The sequence below is a fragment of the Phascolarctos cinereus genome, unplaced genomic scaffold, assembly GCF_003287225.1.
Source record: "Phascolarctos cinereus isolate Bilbo 61053 unplaced genomic scaffold, phaCin_HiC Scaffold_726;HRSCAF=1367, whole genome shotgun sequence".
Taxonomy (NCBI): domain Eukaryota; kingdom Metazoa; phylum Chordata; class Mammalia; order Diprotodontia; family Phascolarctidae; genus Phascolarctos; species Phascolarctos cinereus.
Window position 1 is genome coordinate 145,690,466 of NW_027556098.1, and position 18,573 is coordinate 145,709,038.

Consider the following 18,573-nt stretch of genomic DNA (forward strand, 5'->3'; position numbering starts at 1 on the left):
AGAGCCCCAAACTTCTCTTATTCTCTCAAAAAGGAGACAGAACCTGTACTGCCCATTCCTAGTTCCAGAAGAAGTTTGTGGGACAAATCCTTTTTTTTTTTTAAACCCATTAAGATTTTTTCTTTAGCAATTACAAAAACTTCTAGGAGGCTTGTTGAAGCATGAGAGTGGGATTCTAGGTTCTCCCTATCTGGTTAACAGCTTACAAAAGGCTTGACTCTGTAGTTAACAATAGAGGTCTGTTATGTTGCCTACAGAAATCAACTCAAAACAGTTTTTGAAATTAAAAATACTCTCTTTTCTTTTCTGCTTAATTACTCTTCACTTTTCAGAATCTGGAAAAAGTTAATATTTTTGTAATTCATAAGTCAAGAGAGTTGTATTTTTGAATTCTTTTTTTATTTATCAAATGCTTACATTATACTTTGTAAAGGACAACAGTCAATAAATTCACTAGTGGTGTAAAGAGATTACATTCTCCCACACTGACATATGAGCACACATACATACATTCTCTAAACATAAGCATAGCTTAAATTCACAAATAGCCTTGCTTCAAGACTAAAGTTCTATTAAAAATCACACAACGGTAATTTAGTTATTTGATACAACCACTAATCTAGTATTTTTCCAACAAAACCCAAGTATTCATTATATCACAAAACCCAGGTTATAGTCAGTGCATATGCATTAATGTACAACTGAACATTTCACCAAAAAAGCTACCAAATACAAAATTTCTCTTAATTTTGGTGGCTCTCATTTCATGGCACATTACAAAAAAAAATTCGTAAAAACAGGTTTTAAATATTAGAAAGAAATGGTAAAAAAAGAAATTATTTAATAAAACTATTGAGTTTTCATGTAGGGCTAAAGCACTTAAAACCGACACCAACCATCAAAATAGATGGCTAAATATTTACAGGTATTAGGCTTTAATTACAAGGGAATTAGAGGGTTCCTTTCTTCCTCTCAAAATCTCACAGGGTTTGGTTTGTCAATGTTAATAATTTTTTGTAAATACTCTAACATTAAAAACTCAGAAACAAACCTGGATATGTGGCAGGAATGAGAAACAACACGAAAACTTTCTAATTTTTGACCACCAGTACAAAGCCTTGTGACTCCCACACCTAACACTGTACCTCATATTATAGTAGCACCAAATTAAGAGCAGCAAAGTGCAGCTTCCACGTAGGTGGTGCTACTACTCCTTTAACAAAACATCCCGCACTCTAGCAGATCAGGGCTCAAGTTCTGGGTGGGTTTCACATATTTTTCTGTGGCTCAGCAGGAGTTGCAAATTAGGCTCTAACAAACAAAAAAAGAAAAAAAGAAAAACCAAACAAACTCAAAAACCCAAAACAAAACTCATAACTCAAAAAACAACCATAGGGGTAAAGTTTGAAAACAAAATGATAAATAGAAACTTTTCAAATAAAAAAGTATATCCTCATTTTCCTTCTGTCAGTGTCATGCTGACCTCAAAACTTACAGCCACAAAAAAAGAAGTGAGGGCAGCTTATTGAAATAGTACAGTATTTTTCATCAAGGTTAAAGTGCAAGTAAATATATCCCAGAATCTCTGGTATTACGAGAAGGTTATCAAATACTATAAAAAAATGACTGTCACAAGGAACTAAAAAAGATGTTTCAGTTATGATCAGAAAAGTGATCCCTTAGTTTTATGTGTGAGGACTACCTATTTAGGGCAAATTTAACTCTCGTGCCTACTACTAAGATTTTTGCAAATATTATACCAGTGTCTCTTTATAATGGTGATTCGTGTAATTCACTAACTATAGCAAGAATTCTAAGGCTGGTACAGGAAGAAAAGTGAACAAATAAAATGACACAGCTTGACAGTAAAATAAGGAACATCTATTTTTAAACAAAAATGCTAGCAAAGAAATTTTATATAATAAAGACAATCCCATGAAACAAAAATTTAAGCATATTTATTAAGCCCTGATCTTCAGATGAAATAGATAACCTATTACACCTAGGACTATGTTAAATAAATCAGGTCTTCAGGAAGGAGATTGTATCCTAAATTATATCTGTTCCTCAAAAAAATGCGTAATCCACAATTATACCCTTAGCTAGCAAAAATATCACCATAAACCAACCTTAACATTCTTTAGCTTTAAAAAGCTTTTGAAAGGAAAAATAAACACTAATTAAAGATTGCCATTAAGTATGAAGACCCATTAAATCTTCCTTTGCCAGATGAGAGCCTCAAATGGATCCACTGCTTCATCAGTGAAAAGACACAAGTTAGTTAATTTCAAAAGAACGCACTGGATAGCTTCATTCAGTCTCTTTAAAAAAGAAAAGATTAAATAAAAAACAAAAAAAATATGAATTTTAATAGTGTAAACAAGTCTGGCTCAGCAAGGAAACTGAACGCAAATCCAAGATTATGTCCATGAAAACAGTGATGGTGCATCTTTAATATTAAAGAAATCAGAGTTATAAAAAAAAAAGTTCATTTCCAAAGTTTATTTGTGCTCCTTTGTTGATGTGTAGTAAAGTTCCATGGGTTTGTTCACTTTCCAGTATTTCTCACTGATGAGTTCCAAGGAAAAAGAACCATTTAATACAGCAAACTGTCCATTGGCTGTAGCAATGTAAATCGTTCACTGCTTCTCACTGGCTGTATCAAGGTTCATCTGGTTTGATTCTCCCCTGCTCGGAAGCTTTCCTAAATTTAGCTAATCACACAGCTAGGTACTTGGATAAGTGATCAACCGTGGCATTGCCTGAAGTCTTTATATATCTTGTCTGTGCACTGTCATCTTTCTCCATAAGAATGGGGTGAGCCCTGAAAACTAATTCAGTTGCACTAGCACCGTCCATTACTGGATCTATTGCCACAGTGGCATTGTTGTTATCAAGTTGTCATCCAGAATCATGTGATGTTTTGGTTCTTTTGTTACTAGGCCCTGTTTCTTGATTACTGTGTTGATGCATTGCTACAGTGTGAACCATCCCCATGATCCTCTGCTCTACTGCATTTTCAATCTGTTGTTTCTTGCCCCTGTATTTTCAGTCTGTCTTCAATACTGTGACTGAGAGCTTGTTGATTATTGTGTTTGCTAACACTCTCCCTTGATGAGCTTCCTATTCATCATGACGTGGATAAATTTTACTGATGAGAGCATCAAAATTTGAATCTGGCCTTAGTGATCTTTCAGAAACCAACTTTTTCTGACAAGTAGGATATTCTTTGTTCCCACTTCTGAGGGCTGTGATGATACAGTGTGCACAGAAACGATGTAAATGCTCTTTTGTGGTCATAGGATTCTTCTACAAATCCAAATAGATTGGGCACATTAATTCACTATGTAGACTTCTATGTGATACCACAATTTCCTTCCTGAGGTGTTCTCTGTAATTCATATAAACTTAGTTCCCTTGTTTTGTTTAAAGGTTGAGTTCCATTTGTCTGCATAGTCTGAGACATTGCATGCGCCTGCCCCAAGCCTCCTCGGGCTCTGCTCCACCGAAGCAGCCAGCAGCAGTAAGGAGACGCAGGGTGACTAAGGGCCCAAGTTGCCGACGGCAACGCTGCCGCACAATCTGTATTTCTTGAATTCTCACCAAAATTCATATACAAAAGCTTTCACAATGGTAATGTTGTGATGTGGTCTAGGGGTGCTAAGAACTCCGAAGTGAGGGGGCAAAGGGTGCAGGTCTGCCTCAAAAGAGTTAGACCACTTAAGTCTTCTTTTAGTCAGAGACAAGGTTTATTGTGTCATCAGTAGAAACAGATGGGATTTTAAGAATCTGGGCAATTTAATGGGGAAAGACGGGCACTTTTATACAGAAAGACTGTGGGAAGATTTGGATGGGATTAAAGACTGGGAAGTAGCCTGGGGTGGCCAGGTAACAGAGAATGGAGGGTTGGGCGCCACCATGAAAGTTCAGTTGAAAACATTACTGGAATGGGTGAAGCCTCAAGTGAATGCTAGGGATCTGGGCTGTATGGGAAAGTCCAGGGGCTTTTCTTTTCTGGAGCCCAGATCCCAAAGACTTGGTCTTTTCCTTGTAAGGGTTCAGATCCCATCCCCATCAGCAATGTGTGGGGTATGAAGACCCTTACCAATAAATTGGAGACTCAGAGATATTAGCAAAAAGAATAGTTTATTGGCTTTCTCGAGAAAGGGCTCTCTCAGAGCACCCAAAAGATGGTGCTGACCAAAGCGAGACTATGTTCAGCTCAGCAGATTATATAGATCCTAACCGCAAGTCCCCCCGCCCACCCACTGTCTCTTCTTCCCATTGGCTGGGCTTCGGAGCTCACAGTCTAAGCGCAGAAACTTCTCCCCAGCATCAAGGACCAAAAGCTCCAAAGGGAATGGTTTGCTTCAACAACTAGGGAGGGGGACTGAGGAGAGATAGGATCTAGGTGAACAGGTTGTGGCTGTCACCTGATCTCGTGACACTCTGCTTTCTCAGCGAGGCAGCTTCTGAGAAATGTAGGGAGGGGGTCAGCTTTTATCCTTCACTGAGGGGGCTTCACTATTTCAGCATTCCATTCAGCAATATACATTTTAAACAGATTGCTAAAGTGATTGTATTTAGGACCACTATAGAGAAACCTTGATCAAAGTGTGTCTTAAAGGACAATAACTTATTTTGCAGTTGCCCTGATGTCAGATATTGGGTGGGCAAAGACAGTTTCTCAAATTTAAATCAAATACAATCTACAAACTTTAGTTTTGAGATCCATTTAAACCTGGAGTAACTGTCCACTTCTAAAACTGGTGAAGGGATCACCTGGAGAAAGGCTGGGTCTAGGATCTTGGGGTCTGATCTTTTTTCAATTCCTGCCCCTCCTTTCCTTTCTCCTGTCTCAATAGACATACTATACCAACCAGGATATCCATTATAGAAATGTTTTTAACAAATGGGTAGCCTAAAGGGATCTAGCCTTGCATATAGTTTAACACTTCCTTACAAGTTTATTTTTCTCTAGTCAGTAAGATTACCTTTTCTCTTCTCCCTGCAAAACCATGAATGGGGGGGGTGTTTCCTCCTGGGGAGGAGGTATTCTTATCTCCCTTGCAATCATTCTAAAGAATGCTAATCCAATCTTTATATTCCCAAACTTGATCAGCTCAGAAAAATAAAGGTAAAGGAAAGATCTTTTTGAAAGCTCAGAGCTTCCCAGAGTGGTTAACATGTGTGTGCACAATTGCATTTACACAGTCCCTGAGAGCCACACAGGCGCAGAGAAATACACAAACAGACCTATAGCTTAATTGACAAATAAACAGAAAACTTTCAAAGGTATGTGGTAGTGGCTTCAGGAAAAGGCTAGTTTGATTTTAAACATAGATGACATGACCAAAAGAACACATTGGTGCTTGAGTTCAACCTACATCCTGCTAGACTCTCTGCTGAAGCAGGTATTTGAGAAAGCACACAAAAACACATATCAACAAACACAGAGCTGGTAACAGTTTGGATTACTAGCTGTCCCCAGTCCTGCATACACAAATACAATCATTACCCTTTACACTCCACAAAAATGGACAAAAGTTGCATGCAGCTTCCTTAAAAAAAATTTTAGCATGTACACCAGAAAGTCCTGAGGTCACATTCTGGGATACACACACACACACACACACACACACACACACACACAGGTTTCATGGTGTGCTGTGGTGGCACTGTCTCAAAGAATTCAGAGTCAGACCACCTCTAATCCAAATATAGGCATTTACTGAGGATTGACACCCCTCAGAAGCAGGCTAGGTTCCCAGAGGAATCAGCAACCTAGTAAGACAATACAGGCAAATTTATAGTGTAATGATGCTGATTACACAACAGAAATTATGAATATTAAAAAGGCAAGAAGGTTTATTAAGGGGTTAGGTAATAGAGGATAGGTCCCTTCTATGATCTGGTGGTCAACATCCTAGTTGTGCGGCTTTCTGATTGGCTAGCTATTGTGGGCCTGTCCTGTCTTAGGCTAAAAGGATGATGTGATTATGGTTGAGTACAAGGACACACCTCTTCAAATACGTGAAGTGGATCTGGGGGCAGTGGTTAGCTAGGGGCAGCGGCTATGTTGAGTTGGGGCCTATGGTGTGGTTAAAGCCAGATTGTGTAGTTAAATCAGGACATGCCTACTGTTCAGTGGGGTCCATGAGGAAGTTAGAATATTGGGGCTGGGGACAGCTTTATTAGGATCCCATCACACACACACACACACACACACACACACACACACACACACACACACACATTAGGCTAGTATAGAAATTCTTGAGCATCTCCCTCAAGTCCTTCACATCCCCTGAGAGATAGGTTTTCATTTTCTTTCTTCTGAGATCCCAAATGCTTAATCCTTCCTGGAGGAAAAACATTTTAGATTCAGCCTCCTTTTCAATTTTGAAGTGTTTTTTTTTAAATGTTTTCTTGGAGGGATGAAAGCCTAGATTCTACACACACATATATATTTACATATAGCATATATATGTATATAAAATGTTGTAGTTGTTGATTTGTTTCCAGTAGTAGCTGACCTTTGTGATCCCATTTGGAGTTTTCTTAGGAAAAATATAGGACAGGTTTGCTATTTCCTTTTCCAGCTTATTTTACAGGTGAGGAACTGGGGCAAATAGGGTTAAGTGACTTGCCCAGGGTCACACAGCTAGTAAGCATCTGAGGTGGGATTTGAACTCATGAAGACTCATTTTCCTGACTCCAGGCCCAGCTCTCTATCCACTGTGTCACCTAGCTGCATATAGAAACATGGATAGATAGATAGATAGATAGATAGATAGATAGATAGATAGATAGATAGTAAGTATTATATTCCAAACACTGTTCTAAGTGCTATGGAGAGGTGGCAGAATGTGGAGTCAAGAAGACCTGGAATCAAATCTGGGCACAGACATTCCTTAGCTGATTGACCCTGAACGAGTCCCTTATCCTCTGACTGGTACAGTTTTCTCATCTTTTGAATGGGGATAATAATAGCACCTACTTCCCAGGGTTGTTGTGAAAATCAAAAGCAATATTTGGAAGGCACTTAGTATAGTACATGGCCCATAGTCAGTATTACAGAAATCTTAGCTATTCTTCTTCTTCTCAGGTTCCAAGCACTGTTATAAGTGATGATAGAAGACTTGTGGTGACATGGCTAGAGTGCAGGCCTTGGAGTGAGCTAGAGGAGATTCAAAACCTTCCTTACACTTTTTTTGGCCATGTGAACCTGGGCAACTTCCTTAACCTGTCTGCCTCAGTTTCCCCATATGTACAATGGGATTTAAAAAGCACCCACTTCCCAGGGTTGTTGTAAAGACTAAAGGGGGGGGGTGCAGCTAGGTGGCGAAGTGGATAGAGCACCGGCCCTGAAGTCAGGAGTACCTGAGTTTAAACCCGGCCTCAGACCAAACACTTGACACTTACTAGCTGTGTGACCCTGGACAAGTCACTTAAGCCCAATTGCCTAAAAAAAAAAAAGACTAAAGGGAACACACACGATGTCCTTAGCACAGTGACTGGCACATAGTATGTTCTATCTAAATATTAACTTCTTTATTATCCCTATGCTCCAAGAACCGTGCTAAGTGATGTGTTTTATAGAAGCTACAAGGGACATAGGCTAGGGTGCAGGGCATGGAGTCAGGAAGACTTGCATTCAGGACCAGGACTATGAGGATCAAATGAAATATTTGTACAGGGCTGAGCTGAGTGCCTACCTGTCTATAAATGTTAGATACCATTATTATTACCATGTTAAAATGATAAGACTTGTAGTGGGAATAGTCCAGTACCTGAAGTCAGGAAGACATGAGTTCAATCTGGCCTCAGAGATTTCCTCACTGCGTGACCCTGGATGAGTCACTTACCTCTGATTACCATGGTTCTCCCATGTTTAAAAAGGAAAGAATAATAGCCCCTATGTCCCATGATTGTCCTTTTTTTTTTCTTCTTCTTCTTCTTTTTTTTTTAAATGAGGCAATTGGGGCTAAGTGACTTGCCCAGAGTCACAGAGCTAGGAAATATTATGTGTCTGAGGCCGGATTTGAACTCAGGTCCTCCTGGCTCCATGACTAGTGCTCTATCCACTGTGCCACCTAGCTGCCCCCAGGGTTGTACTGAGGATCAAATGAGAAATTTGTAAATGACTTAACATGGGACCTCACAAATAGTAATTTCTATATAAATGTTAACTATTATCATTATTACTCTGTTCTGAGCACTGAGCTAAGTGATGGGGTTTATAGCAGCCACTTGGGGTACTGGAGTCAGGAAGACTTGAGTTCAAATCAGACCTCAGACACATAACACTTACTAGCAGTGTGACCCTGGGCAAGTCACTTATCTCCATTGCCTAGGCCCTACCCCCCCACCCCAAAAAAAGATGAAGCCTTTACCCAAGAAACTCTCTATAAAAATTTCTCACCATTTTTTGTTTTTCTTCTAATCTTGACCATATTAGTTTCATTTTTACAAAAACCTTTTAATTTAATCTAATCAAAATTATCCATTTTATATCTCACAGTGCTCTCTATCTCTTGTTTATTCATAAATTCTCCTAGCTATAAGTCTGATAGGCAATGTGTTCCATGTTGTTTTAGTTTTCTTACGCTGTCTCCCTGTGTCTTTAGGTCATATATATCCCTTTTGACCTTATCTTGGTAAATGCAGTACGATATTGATCCATACCTAATTTCTGCAAGACTGCTTTCCAGTTTTCCCAACAATTTTCACCAAATACTGTATTCTTATCCCAAAAGCTTAAATCTTACATTTGTCAAACACAAGGTTACTATAAATATTTACAGCTGTGTATCGTATGTTTATTCTGTTCCACTGATATATCTTTCTATTTCTTTTCAGTCAAAGTCAAGGTTTATTAAAGATCCACCATATTGGCCAGACTCTTAAGGAATCTAAGCATTTGCATTGCTAATGCAAGGGGGCCAGATTTTAAGAATCCAAGCCCTTCTTTCTATTTCTTAGCCAGTATCTGATAGTTTTGATAATTATTGCCTTATGATACAGTTTAAAATCTGGTAGTACCAGACATCCTTCCTTTATATTTTTTTAAAATTCCTTTGACGTTCTTGATCTTTTCTTCTTTCAAATGAATTTTATTGTTATTCCTTAGTCTACCTACCCTCCTAAGAATCCCTCTCTTATTCTCTACCCTCCCCTTTTAAAAATATCTCTATTATCCTCTCCCCTTAACCTCCCTATTCCTTAATTTATCTACCCTTCTAAGAGTGCTTGCCTGATCCTATCCCCTTAAACTATTTCTTGATCCACACAATTTTCTAAAAGTCCCTTTCTTATCATATCCTCTCACTCTCCTATTTCTCTGTAAGTTAAGAAGACTTTTATATCCTTCTAGATGTATATGTTTTTTCCTCTTTAATCCAATTCTGATGAGAATAAGGTTTTAGCATGACCAGCCCTCCACCCCTTCCTGCCCCCACTGTAACAGTTCTTCCACTCACACCTCATTTGTATAAAATAATTGCTCCATTTTACCTCTCTTTACCCAATTTTATTTTTTAGGATCATCCCATCTCACTCAACTCAACCGCAAGTCTTCTATCTATGCCCTTTCAAACTACACAAGTAATGATAACATTCTTAAGAGATACAGATAATGTTTTCCCATATAATGTGTAAAAATTTTTACTTCAAGTACTTTATAATTAGTCTTTAATGTTTACCTTCTTATGTTTCTCTTGAATCTAGTAGGTAAGATTTTCCATTCAGTTCTAGTCTTTTCTTCACAAATACCTGAAGTCTTTTAGTTCATTAAATATCCATTTTTTTTTCCCATTCAGGATAAAACACATCTTTGCTGGGTAAATTATTCTTGGTTGCAAGCCCAGCTTTTTTGCTTTTCAGACTATATCATTCCATGCCCTTTGATCTTTTAATGTAGAAGATGCTAAATCTCATATCATCCTAACTGCTGCTCCACAGTATTTAGTTTTTTTCTAGTTGATTGTAGTATTTTCTCCTTGACCTGAAAGCTTTGAAACTTAGCTTTGATGTCTCTGTGAGTTTTTATGTTGGGATCTTTTCCAGGTGGTGATCAGTGGATTTTTTTCCTATTTCTATTTTATTCTCTCATTCTAAAGCTTCAGGGCTATTTTCCTGATTGATCTCTTGAAATAAAGCTTCTAGACTCTTTTTTTCATCGTAACTTTCAGAGAGTTCAGCAATTCTCATATTGTCTTTCCTCTATCTGTTCTCCAGGTCAGTTGTTTTTCTAATGAGATGTTTCACATTCTCTTCTATTTTTTTTCATTCTTTTGATTTTGTTTTATTATCTCATGGTGTCTTATAATGTCATTAGCTTACCCTTGCCTAATTTTAATTTTTAAGGAGTTATTTTCTTCTGTAAGTTTTTGGATCTCTTTTTCTAATTAGTTGGCTTTCTTTTCATAATTCTCGATATTTTTTTTTGCTATTGATATTTTTTTCTTCCATAAATTTTCCTCAACCTTTCTTATTTGATTTTAAAAGTCTTTTTTAAGCCTTCCAAAAACTCTTTTTGGGTTTGTAGCCATTTTGCTTTTTTTCTTTAAGACAGAAGTAGTTGTTTTCACTTCACTACTTGCTTCTGAATTTGAACTCAGATCTTCTCTATCACCATAGTAGCTATCTATGGTTGGGTTCTTTCTCTTTTGCTTACTAAATTTTTAGTGGCTTATTTCTTGTTTGTTAATTTTGTGTTAAAGTTGGGCTCTAGTCCCAAGGTGTGGGGGATAATATCTCAGGCTTCAGGTTGTTTGTGCCATTGTTTTCTGAGCTCTATCTGGGAACCTGACTTCAGGTATTTCTCTCTGCCCCTGAGCCATGACCAGGGCCCCCAGTAATGCTGTTATCACAAATACTCTTGTTGTCTGTGGCTTTAAGCTTCCTGGAGCCAAAACCAGAGACTCTGAGAGTGCCTGCAGCCAGCAAGTTCCCCACCCTCTGTGACTGCACTCACTTGGCCTGTGCACGCTCCTCCTCACCTGCGGTCACAGCCTTAGACTGTCAGGTCAGTCCACCTGGGCCCAGTGTTCAGCACCTGCAGAGGGCCCTGCAATCTTTCCTTATCGGCTGTCCTATCCCCACACTGTCTGGGAGGTGACAATTCCTGAAGCTGAGGCTGCCACCCAACACAGCTGCTCATTGTTTGTTGCTTTAGATAGTATCTGCTTGGAGTCATTTGCACTTCATTTAGTTCCAACCATCATCCCAGAATTTGGGTCTTTCCTAACATCCTTCCAAGTTGTTTCAAGAGGGCAAGTGCTTTCTCCCAATTTTTAATTATTTCTGCCTCTCAAAGTTCACTTTGAGGCATTATTTTATATTATTTGCAGGAGAATTTAGGAGAGCCAGATAATTTCTTGAATTATTCCACCATCTTCCCAGAATCCTCCGTTACCAGTGATCTTGTAAAGACTAGATGAGGAACTGGTAAAGCCCTTAGCACAATGACTGGCACATAGTAAGATCTCAAGAAATGTTAACTTTATTTATTATCACTATGTTCCAAGCTCTGTGCTAAGGGATGATTTATAATGCCACGTGGTCCAGTGGAAACAGGACAGGATCTGCAGACAGGAAGACCTGAGTTCAAATATGGACCCGGAGATTTCCTTGCTGTGTGACCTGAACAAGTCATTTACCTCTGGTTGCCTTGTTTACCTCATCTTTAAAAAGGAAATAACAATAGATCTACTTGCCAGGGTTGTCCTGAAGATCACACAAAATAATCACCATAAAATATTAGTTCTTATTATTTTTACTATCTTCCAAGCACTGTGCTGAGTTATGAGGATTATAGTAACCATGTGGGGCAGTAGATAGAGTACAGGACTTGGATTCAGGAATATTTGAGTTAAAATTCGGCCTAGGATATTAACAGTAACGTGACCCTGGACAAGTCATTTTTCCTCTTTACTTCATTTTTCTCATTTGTAAAAGGGGAATAATAATAATAGCACCTATTACCAGGGTTGTTTTGGGGACTAAATGAGAGACTTATAAAGCCCTTAGCATAATAACTGGTGCATTTGTCGTTTGTAAGTCAGTTGTGTCCAACTCTTTGTCATCCCATGGACTTTTCTACAGTTTTCTTGGCAAAGATACTTAAGTAGTTTGCCATTTCCTTCTCTAGTTCATTTTATTTATTTATTTTTATTATGTAACATTCTTTTTTTAAAAAATATAAATTTATTTATTTTTAGTTTTCAACATTCACTTCCACAAGGTTTTGAGTTCCAAATTTTCACCCCATATCACCCCTCCTCCTACCCCAAGATGGCATGCATTATGAATATCCCTTCCCCTAGTCTGTCCTCTCCTCTATCTCTCCCCCCTTCTCTTATCCCCTTCCCCTTCTATTTTCCTGTAGGCAGGATAGACTTCTGTACCCCATTTCCTGTATTTCTTATTTCCAGTAGCATGTGAAAACATTTTTTTAAACATATGTTTTTAAAACTTTAGGTTTCACATTTTCTCTCTTCCTTCCTCCCCACCCATCCTCATTGAAAAGGCAAACAACTCAATATAGGTTATACATGTGCAGTTATGCAAAACACTTCCATAGTAGACATGTTGTGAAAAACTAACTCTATTTCCCTTAATCCTATCCTGCCCTCCCATTTATTCTATTCTTTCTTTTGACCCTGTCCCTCCTCAGAAGTATTTACTTCTGATTACCCCTTTCCCAATCTGCCCTCCTCTCTATCATCCCCCTGCTCTCTTGTCCTCTTCTCCCCCTATTTTCCTGTAGGGTAAGACAGATTTCCATACCCAATTGAATGTGTATGTTATTCCCTCCTTAAGCCAAATCCTATGAGAATAAGATTCACTCATTCCCTCTCACCTTCCCCTGCTTCCCCTCCACTGTAAGAGACTTTTCTTTTTTTTTGTGAGATAATTTACCCCATTCTACCTCTCCCTTTCTTCTTCTCCAAGTATAAGCCTCTCTCATTCCTTAATTTTATTCTCCAGATATGACCCCTTAATCTTCAACTCACCCTGTGTTCTCTATCTATCTATACATACATACATATAATTTTTTTCCTTCAACTACCCTAATACTGACAAAGATCTCATGAGTTATAAATATCATCTTTCCATGCAGGAATGTAAACAGTTCAATCTTAATAAGTCTCTTATGATTTCTCTTTCCTGTTTACCTCTTCATGTTCCACTTGAGTCCTGTATTTGAAAGTCAAATTTTCTATTCAGCTCTGGTCTTTTCATCAAGAATGCTTGAAAGTCCTCTATTTCACTGAATGACCATTTTTTTCCCCTGAAGGATTATACTCAGTTTTGCTGGGTAGGTGATTCTTGGTTGTAATCCTATGTCCTTTGCCCTCCGGAATATTATATTCCATGCCCTGCAGTCTCTTAGTGTAGAAGCTGCTAAATCTTGTGTTATCCTGATTGTGCTTCCACAGTACTTGAATTGTTTCCTTCTGGCAGCTTGTAAAATTTTCTCCTTGACCTGGGAACTCTGGAATTTGGCTATAATATTCCTAGGAGTTTTCCTTTGGGGATCTCTTTCAGGAGGAGATCTGTGGATTCTTTCAATTTCTATTTTGCCCTCTGGTTCTAATATATCAGGGCAGTTTTCCTTGATAATTTCTTGAAAGATGATGTCTAGGCTCTTTTTTGATCATGGCTTTCAGATAGTCCAATAATTTTTAAATTCTCTCTCCTGGATCTATTTTCCAGGTCAGTTGTTTTTCCAATGAGATATTTCACATTGTTTTCTAATTTTTCATTCTTTTGGATTTGTTTTGCAGTGTCTTGATTTCTCATAAAGTCACTAGCTTCCAATTGCTCTATCCTAATTTTTAAGGAAGTATTTTCTTCAGTAGTCTTTTGGACTTCCTTTTCCATTTGGCCAATTTTTCTTTTTAGGGCATTTTTCTCCTCATTGGCTTTTTGGACCTCTTTTGCCATTTGGGTTAGGCTATTTTTTAAGGTGTTATTTTCTTCAGTATTTTTTTGGGTCTCCTTTAGCAAGCTGTTGACTTGTTTTTCATGATTTTCTTGCCTCACTCTCATTTCTCTTCCCAGTTTTTCCTCTGCTTCTCTTACTTGCTTCTCAAAATCCTTTTTGAGTTCTTCCAAGGCCTGAGACTGATAACATATTTTTCTTGGAGGCTTTGGATGTAGAAGCTTTGACTTTGTTGTCTTCTTCTGGTTGTATATTTTGATCTTCTTTGTCACCAAAGTAAGATAATATAGTCTGACTCTTTTTGCACTGCTTGCTCATGATCCCGGCCAACATCTCAAGTTTTAAAAGCGTCTGCTTCCAATGTCCCAAGCTTCAGGGGTTTGTACAGCTGTTTTCAGAGATACTTGTAGGGACCTGGAAATTTTCAGTTCTTGGAAGGTGGTATGATAAGGGGCGAAGTGTTTACTCCTTTCCTGGCCTGTACTCTGGTCTATTAGTGACCACAAGTACTCCTTTCTGTCCTGTAACTGTGAGGAGGGTTTTCTCTGCACAGCCACTACAAGCTCCTCCATGCCAGCGTTCCTCCTCACCCCAGCACCGCCACCCAGAACTGTGACCCAGATCCAAGTACAGGCAAAGCAAGAGATTCCTGCCTCAGCACTGGCAAAGAGATCCCTGCAATCTCTCTCTAATCAGCCACTGGATTCCCCCTCAGTCTGTGGGCTGGAAGCTTGGGAAGGAGATGCCCCCCCCCCGGGGCCATGCTTTTGGGGAATGGAGCTGAAACCCTGCCTCCCTCTCTGAGCACTGCAGAAACAGACTTTTCCCACTGACCTTCTAAGTTTTCTTTGGCATTTGTGGATTGAGGAGTCTGGGAACCGCCACAGCTGCCTGCAATTCAGTCCTCTGAGGCCTGCTCCAGGTTTGTTGCGGCCTGCGTGCCCACGTCACGCTGCGCTGTGCTCCCAGCCCGGCACAATACACCTTTCTGATCAATCATCCAGGTTGTCTTCGGCCGGAAATTTGTTTCACTCTGTCTTTCTGTAGGTTCTGCTGCTTCAGAATTTGTTTAGAGCCATTTTTTATGAGTATTTGGAGGGGTTTGGAGGAGAGCTCAAGCAAGTCACTGCTTTCACTCTTCCATCTTGGCTCTGCACCCCCACTCCCCAGTTCATTTTATAGATGAAAAAACTGAGGCAAAAAGGATTAAGTGACTTATCCAGGGTCACACAGCTAGTAAGTGTCTGAGGTCAAATTTTGAAAAAAAATGGCTCTAAAAAAATTCTAAAGCAACAGAACCCACAAAGAGATACAGGGAGTCCAACTGGGAATGCAAAAAACATATTCTGTCAGCTGAGGTGGCAGGGTAGGGTTTCGTTCTTGACATGTTCAGGGCCTCTTGCATACTCTAGGTCCAGTGTGTCTGGAAAATATGGCACCTCAAGAGGACAAGTTCAGGGGGCTCCATAACAGTTCAGTAGCCAGACTCTCATTTCTGGACCATTGTTTCTTCCCTGTTGTTTTAGGCTTAGTGCAGAGCCTTGCACACAGTAGGTGCTCAACTGTGTCAAAATGAACTCTCAAACAGGAACATCTTTTACCTAATTATAGTCTAATTTTTTCCAGGTCCCAGAAAATAATAAGCTAGCTGTTGTTTTAAATTTACGTCTTTTGGGGTTTCGTTTTTTTAATTATTTTGCTACAAGAAGCTCATTTTAAGCTATATGATGTATCTGTCTGTGAAGACATTGTCAGGTTGATTATATAAATAACAAAAGCAACAAAAATTATATGATTCTATCAATAGATGCAGAAAAAGCATTTGACGAAATAAAAAGCACTCATTTCTATTAAAGACACTCAAAAGCACTGGTATGAATGGATTTTTCCTTAAAATGATACAAAACATCTACCTAAAACCATAAACAAAAATTATTTGTGATGGGAATAAGCTGGAAGCCTTGCCAAGGAGATCAGGAGTCAAATAAGGATTCCCATTATCACTAAAATTATTTAATATTATACTATAAATCCTAGAAATAGCAGTAAGCGAAGAAAAAGTAATGGAAGGAATAAGAATGGGCAATGAAGAAATAAAACTATCACTTTTTTTGAAGATGATATGATGGTATACTTGAAAATCTTAGTTGAAATAATAATTTTAGCAAAGTAGCAGGACATAAAATAAACACATTTAAATCATCAGATTTCTGTATGTCACCAACAAAGTCTTACAAGAAGAGATAGTAGGAGATGTTTCATTTAAGATAATTGTAGACAATATAACGTACCTGGGAGTATACCTGCCAAGACAAACCCAAGAACTATAAGAACATAATTATAAAACACTTTTTATACAAATAAAGTCAGATTTAAATAATTAGAGAAGTATTAATTGTTGATGGGTGGGCCAAGCAAAACAAAAATGACAGTTCTATCTAAAGTAATCTACTTATTCAATGCCATCCCAATTAAATAACCAATACTATGCACATTTCTATTTATCAGTTCTTTCTCTGGAGATGGATAGTGTCTTCCTTCATAGGTCCTTTATAGTTGATTTGAGTATTTATAGTATTCAGAATAACTTAATTGTTCACAATTATTCTTCAAACAATATTGCTATTACTATATACAACATTCTCTTGGTTCTGCTCATTTCATTCTTCATTAGTTCATGCAAGTCTTTCCATGTTTTTAAAAAATCAACCAGCTCATAATTTCTTATAGCACAGTAGTATTTCACCACAATTATATACCAGAAGTTGTTTAGCCATTCCCCAATTGATGGGCATCCCCTCAATTTCCAGTTCTTTGTCACCACAAAGAGAGCTGCTATAAATATTTTAGAACACATAAGTTCTTTTCCTTTTTCATCTTGGGAAACAGACCTAATAATGATATTGTTGGGTCAAAGGCTATAAACAGTTCTGTAACTCTTCGGGCATAATTTCAGACTGCTCTCAAAAATTGCTGGATCAGTTCACAATGCTATCAACAGTGTTATATTGTCCCAATTTTTCCACATCCCTTCTAACTTTTGTCATTTCCCCCTTCTATCAATTTAGCCAATCTGATAGATGTTGTCCCAAATAGTTTTCATTTGCATTTCTCCAATCAATAATGACTCAGATAATTTTTTCATATGACTATATATAGCATTGATTTCTTTGCTTAAAAACTGCCTGTTCATATCCTTTGACCATGTATCAAATGGGGAATGATACATATTCTTATAAATTTGACAAAGTTCTCTATGCATTTGAATTATTAGACCTTGATCAGAGAAATCATTTACAGAATGTTTTTTCCCAATTTTCTGTTTTCCTTCTAATCTTGGCTACATTGGTTTTATTTGTACAAACCCTTTTTAATTTAATGTAATCAAAATTATCCACTTTACATCCCACAGTGCTTTCTGTCTCTTGTTTATTCATAAATTCTTCTCGTAGCCATGAGTCTGATTGGTAATATATTCCATGTTCTTCTAATTTTCTTATGCTATCTCCCTTTATATCTAGGTCATGTATCCATTTTGACTTTATCTTGGTAAATGGTGTAAGATATTGGTCTCTGCCCAATTCCTGTCGGATTGCTTTCCAGTTTTCCCAACAGTTTTCTAAAAACCAAATAATGAATTCTTATTCCAAAAGCTTAAGTCTTTACATTTGTCAAACACAAGGTTAATATAACCATTTACTGCTGTGTATTATATGTTTACTCTGTTCTATTGATCTACCTTTCTATTTCTTAACTAGTACCAGATGGCTTTGAAAATTACTGCCTTATGGTATAGTTTAAGGTCTGATACTGCTAAACCTCCTTCCTTTACATTTTTTCATGAATTCCTTTGACATTCTTAACCTCTTATTCTTCTAAAAGAATTTTATTATTTTTTCTAGTTCAATAAAATAATTTTTTTGGTAATTTAATTGTGATGGCATTGAATAAGTAGATTAGTTTAGGTAGAATTGTCTTTTTTTTATATCGTCTCTGCCTACCCATGCACAATTAATATTTTCTCCAATTATTTAATCTGACTTTATTTGTATAAAAAGCGTTTTATGATTATGTTCAGGTAGTTCCTGGGTTTGTCTTGGCAGACACACTCCCAGATATTTCGTACTGTCTACAGCTATCTTAAATGAAATATCTCTTATTATCTCTTCTTGCAAAGTATTGTTGGTGATACATAGAAATGCTGATGATTTCTGTGGGTTTATTATATATCTCGCTACTTTTCTGAAATTAATAAATGTTTCAACTAACTTTTTAGTTGAATTACTATGATTTTCCATGGACATCATCATATTGTCTTGCGTATTATTTTAGAGACAGTTTTCTTGACTCATTGTTCATTCTGATTTCTTCAAAGCATTTATAATACAGTATTGAATAATACTGCTGATAATAGGCGTCTTTGTTTCCCTCCTGTTCTTATTGGGAGAGCTTCTAGCTTATCTTGATTACAAATAATGCTTGCTAATGGTTTTAGGTAGATGCTTCTTATCATTTTAAGGAAAAATCCATTAGACTTATGCTGTGAAGTTAATAGAAATGAATGTATATTTTGTCAAGAGCTTTTCTGGGGGTTGGGGAGGTGGAGCCAAGATGGCAGATTA

At 37.7% G+C, this 18,573-nt stretch overlaps 1 pseudogene; it reads right to left on the minus strand.

Annotated features, from left to right (window-relative positions):
- Positions 1-2,501: 2,501 nt before the first annotated feature.
- On the minus strand, positions 2,502-3,466 carry LOC110192120 (E3 ubiquitin-protein ligase RING2 pseudogene; annotated as a pseudogene).
- Between the last annotated feature and the right edge of the window lie 15,107 nt (positions 3,467-18,573).